This window comes from Diospyros lotus, chromosome 8, assembly GCF_014633365.1.
Source record: "Diospyros lotus cultivar Yz01 chromosome 8, ASM1463336v1, whole genome shotgun sequence".
Lineage (NCBI taxonomy): Eukaryota > Viridiplantae > Streptophyta > Magnoliopsida > Ericales > Ebenaceae > Diospyros > Diospyros lotus.
In genome coordinates this window covers 10,911,359-10,921,174 of record NC_068345.1, presented here as the reverse complement: position 1 = coordinate 10,921,174, position 9,816 = coordinate 10,911,359, and positions in this window count along the sequence as shown.

Here is a 9,816-nt window from a genome sequence, read left to right as displayed (position 1 = left end):
CAAGCCCTTGATTTTGAGCTCTCTGCTCACACCCCATCCATTTACATTCCTTAAGTAAATGTTTTCATTTTCTTTAATTTATATTTTACCTTTCATTTACTTTAATACATAAATGTAAATAAGAAAGTATCCCTATTTGGTTTCAATAAAAATATCAAAAAAATCAAAATCCATAACAATAAAAAAAAAAAAAGAATTTTTTTTTTAGTACAAACTCAAGAACTTGGGATTTTACCACCCTCGAAATATATAGCTTTTGTTTGTTGAAAAATTCATTAAAAATCATTCTTACAACAATGAATGTTAGTTATCAAAATACCGGGAGTTAGTTTTTCAAAATGAAGACATTTACAAAAATATGTTCTAGTTGGTCCTTCGCCTTAGAAAAACTTTCGATTTATTTTGACTAGCAATTTCGCGTGGTGTGGTCATTTTGATTGCATGGGGACTAATCATGAATTTAAGCTATGAGCACGAATGCAAGTAAATGCATATTGTCACTGGTTAAATGAAATCACAACAATCATATGATGGGAAAAGTAGTTATTAAATTTATAATACTCCTTAGCTGGTGAATCAAGGTTTAATATTAAATAGCATCTCTCAAAAATTATTCCTGTGTTATAAATTATATCAAGCATTTATGTGTCATAAATTACATCTTGAGTGTGGTAATGTTATGAAGTAAGATATGTTGAATTTATTTGATGATGGACAAATACCCGGTATGGGTAAGTGATGTTGAAAGTATGAATATCGCGGAAACAAGAATTTAAATACATGTGGTTGGCAAATGCATATATGATGCATACATGTACATGTTACACATATATATGTTTTGCGCACCTATTATTTTGTGCGGAGGGAGAAAGGGTACCTTGGAGCACCTGGTGTGGGACGAGGTAGCCATAGCTCGGTAGGTTGGCTTCATATTTATTGTGAGGTTTTATGGAACTGATGCACTTTTGCATGCATCGATTTATGGCTTGTGAGCCAGGAAAATTGATATTGATAATGAAATGATGCACTCTTGCATGTATTGATTGATGGCTTGCAAGCCTGTGAGAATTGATAATGATATTGGAATTTTATGCACATTTGCATAGTGATACATGGTGACATGATATATTAAGTTGAATTGATAAATTCATGAATTATGAATCTTGTATATAATTGTTGAGTCCTTGATTACTCTTCTTGGTGTCATCGTGTTCTTGGATCCTATATATTGTTTATTGTTTTTTGAACTTACTGAGCCTTGTGGATCACTTGATCTTTTCTATCATTCCAGGGGAAGGAAAGAATGTTATTGGGGGCGAGTCCAATAGGACTACAGCCAAGGATAGTGGTGTACGGAGACGCATCATAACTTCAAAGATCCTAGTTAGTGATTTGGTGAGGTTTATAGTGATGAGGATTTGTTATGTTTATTAGCATTTGAGCCTCTTATTATTTCGTATGGCCATCGAGCCTAGAGTCATGAGATTTTGAAAATGTAATTAAATCTTATTTAAATTTTCCCTGTTAGAAATGAAATGAGCTGAGTTCAGTTTTGTTCTATATCATCTCTGTAATGACCTTCTTTTGAGTAAGACGTCTTACAATTCGTGTAGGCTCATCACGGTAAAGTTGATCTAGTTCTTCCTATAGCTCGATGCGGGATGTTACAAATTCCATTTGTGAAAGTCTATTTGGGAGCTCGAGGATGAGATGAAGCGTCTATTTCCCCAGTTGTTTAGGTGACTAAGTATGAATTTATGGGGACCAAATTCTTTTAAGGAAGGAGAAATTGTAAAGACTCGTTATTGGGTTTATGTCATGGTTAATGATTTTATTTTTATTTTGGTGAATAGATATATATTTTTATATACCATGGATTATAGAGAAATCTAGAGATTAGAAATTTAATAAAATGGGTTGAGTTTAATGTATGGGTTGGGCTAATGTGAAAAGCCCAAAGGCTTGGGATAGCTAAAAATTAAATAAAAACCATTTCTAATGGATTGGGCCTAAATTAAGTGGGTTGTGAACTTAGTTAAATTGAAGTGAATTGGGTTGGGTCTTAAGTATTAGGCCTAATTAGAAATTAAACTCTTTGGGCTTATGTGAGTTGGGCCAAATTAATAAGAGTTGAATTAATGGGTTGGGCATGAGCCCATTTTCTATGTGGTGAGATAAATAAAAGGAAAATGTAATTCAATTGTGAAATGTCAAGAAAGGGCTTGAGGTCTTTATATAGAGTGTGAGAAAGGGGGTAAATGGGAAATTGTATAAATGGGATTGATAAAGAAAATGGGAAAAGAAATGAGAAATGACAAATGTTCAAAATGGGCATGGTAATAATTGTGTTGTGTGTGTAAGTGAAGGGAAAAATAGTCTTTTGGTGAGAAACACTTGGCCTTCTCTTTCCCCATTTCCCTCTCATTTGTTTCTTCCAGTCTCTATCTTCTTTCCTCTTCCGAGAATTCTTCCTTTTGTTTCTTCTTCTTCTTCTTCATTTGAAGCAAGGGTGAGTTTCAAGTTTAAAGACAAGTTCTTCTTGGTTTATCTTTATCTAAAGAAAGGTAAGTCCTGCTTGCCTCTCTTTCGTTATGCAATATTTCCTCTTTTTATTTTGATGTACAAGTTTCTTGTTTAATTCCCTTCATTTTAGGTATATCTTGTTTCTTCGTGGCTAAAACACCATTTTTGTTTAAGAATGAGTCTTTCTTTTTATTTACAAATATTTTGTAAAAATTATTCAAAATTAATGGGTCTTATTAGATCTTCATTTAGGGCTTGATTTACCCCAAAATCCTTTAAATAATGACATATTTTTTGTTAGATTAGAGCAAAACAATTATTTGTTGGGTTGTTTTGCATTATGTTCGTATGTTCGTTTTGGGGCATGGCAGCCTACATATGTTTTATTGTTTTGGGCATAACTTCTAGTAAAAATACCTGATTCAAGATTCGTTTGTTGCGTTGTAAAATACACTCGATTAGGTTCCATTTGATATAGGGCTTGACTTTTTTGGCTTCAATTTAAGCCCCCAGTGGCCTTTTTAATTTCTGTTAAAAAAATTTGTAATTTACTACTCTATGTAAGTCAACCTTGCTTGTGTTATGCGATGTAAAAAGTTATGATTTCAAAAAGGGTTGTGTATGAATTGTAGTTGGGTAATTGTTTGGTATCATTTAAGTAATGACCCTTTCACGGATCCTCTTGGTGCACAGGGGCTCCAGGAGGCGGGCCGTTACATGCAATACATTTATTTATTTGTAAACTAGACATCATAGACTTTGTTTTGGTATAGAATTTGAAATTTTTGGTCATGATTTGAACCCATAAAAATCTTATTGAATTCTGCCCAAACTATTATAATTTTACTATAGCAATTCTGCCTTACTTTGGTTTTTGGGCAATAAAAAAAGAGAGCATGCAATAGTAAACATATAGAAATTCCAATATAGGTTTTCGTAATTATATTATAAACTTTTTCACCCTTCAAACTAGAACTAATAGTTGGTTAACTCTCGTTATCTTTATTACTACCAAGTTATTAATGTAAAATGTACAATAAAAGCTCATAAAGATGTAAACTTCATTGCTATATTTTCTTTCAAATTTATTTTTGCTTAGTAATCTCATTTCTGTATTTGGTTAGCCTGTATGCACATGGAGGGAGGTTTGGATGTAATATATTACCATTCCTTCATGGTTTTTGTGTTGACGTAAGCCAAGCTTAGTCCCTTAATCGAGATTCATCTTATTTATAAAGAAAATCTACAAAATTACAACTCAATAAACAAAAATAAGAGTCACGATTGCAAAAATGGATTGAAATGAAAAGTCACTTAAAAAGTTTTAACAAATTTTTGAGTGATATTTGTATTTGTATCCATTTTGAATGAATATTCTCTCAGACTTCCTATGCTAGTGGGTAATCCTGGAGCGAACCCTGACAATTTGATTAAAAAAAATTTGGTCATTACATCACAAGTCACTAATTAATTTCAGCCAATTAATTGCTTCATCACAACCTTGTTCTCTGGTTGCTAGTGACACCTAAAGGCATACCCCGCTAAATCTTATGCTTAGGGCATTAAAAAAATAAAAGCCTCAAAATTATTAATTTTGATCACTAATTATTTAAAATTTATTTTTTTAGTTTTTGAGATACAAAATTACTAATTTTATTTTATGATGGTTTTTTGTTTGAATTCATACTTTGTTTATTTTGTTATTCAATTTAGATGAGAAGATCCCCTAACTCTCCAAGTCTACAGATTATTTTCTAATGTCAGGTAATGAATAGTGAGGTGTAAACTAACGCAATGAAAAAAAAGAGCAAGAAGTAGAGTTATTTTAGGAGGACAATTTGATAAAATGAGTTTTTGGATAGTAAAAATTTCATTTAGGAAATCCGCATTGATCTGGGTATTAAAGAAAAAAAATAGAAACACTGCTTCCTAGGTGAAATTAAAATAACAAAAAATTCAAATGACCACGTGATAAAAATGCAAAAGTATAGGGAGGAAAATAAAAGTTTAGCCTATGAATGTTTAAGGCACTCTCTTTTCTCATCTTGAAGTCTATGCCATCGTATGAAATAGGCAGCCAAAAGTACAGTCCTACCGTATGTGTATAATATTTTGATATTTTAAAAAAATATTAATTAAATAAATTCTTGAATTTGAGATGATTTGGTGATTTTTGGGCTTGAGTAATTTAATGGGAGAAATTAAAAATTTATTATATTTTCACATGAGAAAGTGATTAGAAATTTGTGAGAGTCTGCAGGATTTAAGTATAATTTTAAAACTGAGAGATATATTAGCATGTAGTTAATGAATACACATAATAATTAATTGACAAGGCTTGCGGAAGCTAAGGTCTCGCGGGTGCATGCATTGGGGCTTCAGCATTAGGTTGTGGGTTTGAGTCACATAGGGAAGCATGAATGCGGATTTTCTAGAAGACGACTTAAATTGACTCACATGGGTTCATGCTTTGAAGGGAGTGACTAAAAACAAGATCATTAAGGTGGAGGGGCACTTTAAGGGTAACAATCTCATGATCTTAATAGATAGTGGGAGTACCCACAACTTCTTGGATGAAAACACTGTAAAGAGACTAAAGTGCCAACTCACAGGGACTCCACCTTTGAGTGTGACAGTGGCTAATGACCAAAGGGTGTTGAGAAAATCAGCTGCAACGACTTTTGTTGGGAAATGCAAGGAGAAAAATGAATGGAAAATCAGAATTCTTATTGTTCTCCCCTCCAAATTCTCAGTTCTCTCTATCTCTCTCTCCATATTCTGTCTTCCGTTCTTCCCTTTGATTGTTCCCACTCTTATCTTCTCTTTGTTACTGCTTCTTGTTCGGGTATCGAGTTCTCCTAATTCATATTGGAATTGGGAGATAGCATATTGTCAGGCCAAGCCGTGTATTTGGCTTCTTAGTCGAGTTGGCTTATATCATAGTCGAATATTTTTATGCAGAACAAAGAATAGGTCTTTGTATCTCATCTTTCAAATCGACTATCAAGTATTTAATGCTCGAGTAATGACTTAACTCAATCAAGTATCTTTATTTAAGCTATATATTCTAATCGATTGAGAGTAATTTCATATTCGACTAGTGTTATTATGCAATTGAGTATAGATGTGACTTAGTCGAGTGAATATGCTTGAACAGATAATAGGTCTCTGTATTCTAAATAGTAATCGACTAATTGATTTGTGCAGTCGAGTAAAGCTTATGCAAAATCGATGAACTCTAAAATTAACTTGAATATGTGCTAATCCTATTGAGTAATCTCATCTTTCACTCAAGCTTCTGTGCATTGAAATTAAAAAATATAGTTGTTACTAGCTGTTACACAGTGAGATGAAAGTACACAATTTTGATCATTTGAGCTTTATTTCATACATTTAATGTCATTTATTTACTTTCTCATTAATATAGAATGAAAAATATGTTTACTTATGTTGTGCAAAATGCTTAATCTTTTCATATGCATATTTTTGAATGAGAAGTGTGCAAGATATTTCAAATTCTAAAGACTCAAAGCTCCTATAAATAAGCAAAGACATGCACAAGATCAGGTTGTTGTTGTTTTGGAAGCTAAGCTAATGTCGAAGCTACCACTTCTAAGGCCACTTGAGTGATTGCTCCTAAAGTATACATTCTTTTTGGTTCTATTCAAGTCATTGTCTAGCTATGATTCATGAAGATCCTTAAAACCAGAATCTTTGAAAAGAGTGGAGTGCTTAATTTGTTTATTCGTTTCACTCATCTTCTATATACATTTGCGAGCTATGCATCTTATTCTTTGAGGATTCTTTTATGTTGAGAGCTCATTCATTATTTTCTTCCTTCAACAAAAAGATTTGTAAGGGTTCTACCTCAGCCCATAATAAAGTATGTAAGGTTGATGCTTTGTCTATAAAAGTAGAGGCTACTCCTTAACCTATAAAAGCAAAGATTCCACCTTAACCTTGAAAAGTTAAGGTTCCAACTTATACTTGAAAAGTTGAGGTTTCAACTGATCCTAGAAAAGCTATGTAAAATGTTATAGTTGATCCTATAAAAGCTATTTGTTAGTGGATTGGTTAAAATCCATAGTGAAGAGTTAAGGTAATGAATGTAGGCATTTGGGACGAGCCACTATAAATGGTTATGTTTAATGTTTGCTTCTAGTTTCTCTATGCATTTGATTTTCACATGCTATGTATCTTCATTTCATTTTTTTTAATATTATCTTATATCTCAAATGTAATTGTTTTATCGACAACCATTAGTTCTAAAATCTCAAATGTTCATCATTATTAATCTCTATTCTTAGTAACCGTTTTCAAAAGGAATGAAAACACTTATATAAGCTTTTATGTATGATTTATAAAATAAGTGAAAAGTTCTAAATGCACACAATTTAGCTTCCTCTTAACTACACGCTCTTTCAAGTTCTTATAAGTGGATTGAGGTTATTGGTGGCTTGGATAGAGGGTCAAGGCTAAAGTTAGTTTGTTTAAGTGGATTAAGGTTAAGGTTGGCTTATGTTAAGTTTACTATTTGTAGCATCCTGAAATTTGGAGATAAATAATAATAATTAATACTGGTGTTTGAGGTCATTATTAGATATTTGGAGATTTAAGAGAAAATATTTATTTATGTTATTTTGAGGAAATAGGAAATTAAGGCAATTAATAATTTTATTTAGGGGTATTTATGGAGATAATGAAAGAATAAAATAAATTAAATGGATTTCTGAAAATTATGGGGTGAAAGTGATACAAGTGGTAACTGTGGTACGGGGTATAGGTGTTGGGTTTCAGAAGTTATGGGGGTTTAAATGTGATTTTCGTAAGCCACTGGGGGGTGTCTTTAAATATAATGGAAGGCATTACATGAACAAGGAGATGGCTTGGCCGATGGCTGGGCGCACGTGTGTGACTGCTATGCTACCATGCACATTTATTCATCAAAACTACAACCAAATTCATCAAACGTCAATCCTCTTATTAAAGCAATTGTAGGGCGATTATACTCGCCAATGTACGAGTGTGCGTGTAGTACAATTTTAAATTTATATTTTGGTGAGTCTGAGTCAATTCAATGGTAGATTATTTATGGATAAAAATAAAAATCATAGAATATTTGGTTTTTAAGAGGTGATTAAGATGATCAAAAGGCAAAAATTAAAACTAAACCAGCACTGAATTTAAGCAGCTTGGGTAAACACAATTTCAGTGTCAAAATCAATTAATTACTGATTTAATAGAAAAGATCAGTAATATTCATTTGAATTAAGTTTTGCAGATCTGTCAGTAATTTTAATTCAAGATAATGACAATTCTTGTTTAAGCAATCTCCATATATGGTATGAAAATTCTAAGTTAATCAATTACCATAAATTGAATTATATTCCACATACAGAATTTATAGATACAAATTAATCATTTGGGCTTAGGTATGAAAACATTTTTAGGTCTAGCAATCTCTATACGTGGCATGAAAATTCTAAATTAGGCTTATGCTCCAATCCAAACTCAAAGATACATTATACGCACACTGCTCAAATTAAATCAGATTAATATTATACATTTGAAGCGTAGCTTTCTACTGGAATCATTGGCGTTGGACATAGTCATTGTCTTAACCCAAGATTAGATTTAGTTACTTATCTTCATTTGAAAATAAATTGGCAGGAATTTAAATGACGGGAATTTAAAGTGCAGAAATTAAAAGACAGTATTTAAAAGATAATATTTAATCGACCATATAGGTGGAGTATAATTAAAAGACAATATTTAACCAACCATATAGACAGTGTATAATTAAAAGACAATAAGAATAACATAACATAACTATATGGAAACTAAAGTTTGAAGAATTGAGAGAGAAATTCTAAGAACACAAGTACATAGAAGTTAAAGTTGAAAATTTGAGAGAGAAATTCTAAGAACACAATTATGCTTCCATTATACGAAAAATTGGATTGTTACAAATGCAACCAAGTAAGATATGACATCATACCAACCCATGATGTAAGCGATGATGTAAGCAATGACATCACACCAACTAGTGGGACTTGGGTTTTTCTTGTTTTGGGCTTGGGCCTTCCTTGTTTTGGGCTTAGGCCTTCCTTGTGTTGGGTTTAGGCCTTCCTTGTATTAGGCTTAGGCCTTCCTTGTGTTGGGCTTGCAATCTATATATTATATATATTTTTTATTTTATATATTATATATATATTTTAATATTAATATTTTTAAACTTACACGCAATCAGAAAATGCATAATAATATTCAATTTAAACCATTTTAAGATCAGAATAAGGGTGAAATTATAACAAAATTTTTATAAAATTGACCACTAATCACACCCGCCAACTTAAACATTGCTAATTCCATAGCAATTAAACTTTACACTGACTAGTATTTATTCACAATAATCGCATGAATATAAAAATTTCAAATTCGAAACCGAAATAGATAAAATAGAACAAGTTATCTGACATACAGTCAAATATTCTTAAATCAGATTTCGGTCAAAGGTCATACAATCTTAGGAACAACAACCAGGGTGACTAACACATAAACTTACTCCCTCGAAGTTTCGACTTCAAACCTACTATGGATTTTCCCTCCAATAAAAAAAAAATGATTCCTCTCATGTACACAGAAGGGGGTGCACCGTTATAAGTGTAAATGCAAAACAAATTCAAACTCGGTGTCATCCCAAATACAAAGAAAGCATTTTCATGAAAGAACAAGGAAATTGACATAGCTTCATGACTAGAATAATGCCCTAGATGAATATCTTCTGAATTTAAACAAAATTCCCTACTCCGAACTTGAATCCTGAGATCACATGATTTATAGCATCAAGAGGGACCAGACCGGGTTGTAGTGGGGCTATGAGGTTAATATAGGTTATCAAAGAAAAGGGTAAAGTGTGCAAAGGGTGTGTCGGGATTTTTTTTTCCTCTTTTTTTTGACACTAATATCAAACTGGACATATTGTATTCTTCAGCATTTGTTTTGAAACACTTATGCTGAATAGCTAAGATAACTTCCCTTTTTTTCTTTTTTCTTTCTTTTTTATTTTTCATTTTTTTTGTATGAAAATAATAAGATAGACTAATTCCTAAAAACACACCAGGTTTGGACAGACTTCATGTGGTTATGGTTTAGATGAGGGTAAGAGAAGTAATTATGCTAAGAATAACTCGAATGAGCTAGCAAGGGAGGTTAATGTAAAGAAAGAAAAAGGTTAATAGGCCCAAATTGAAAGAAATTGATCCCCCATCATGCTTTTACAAAACGATGTTA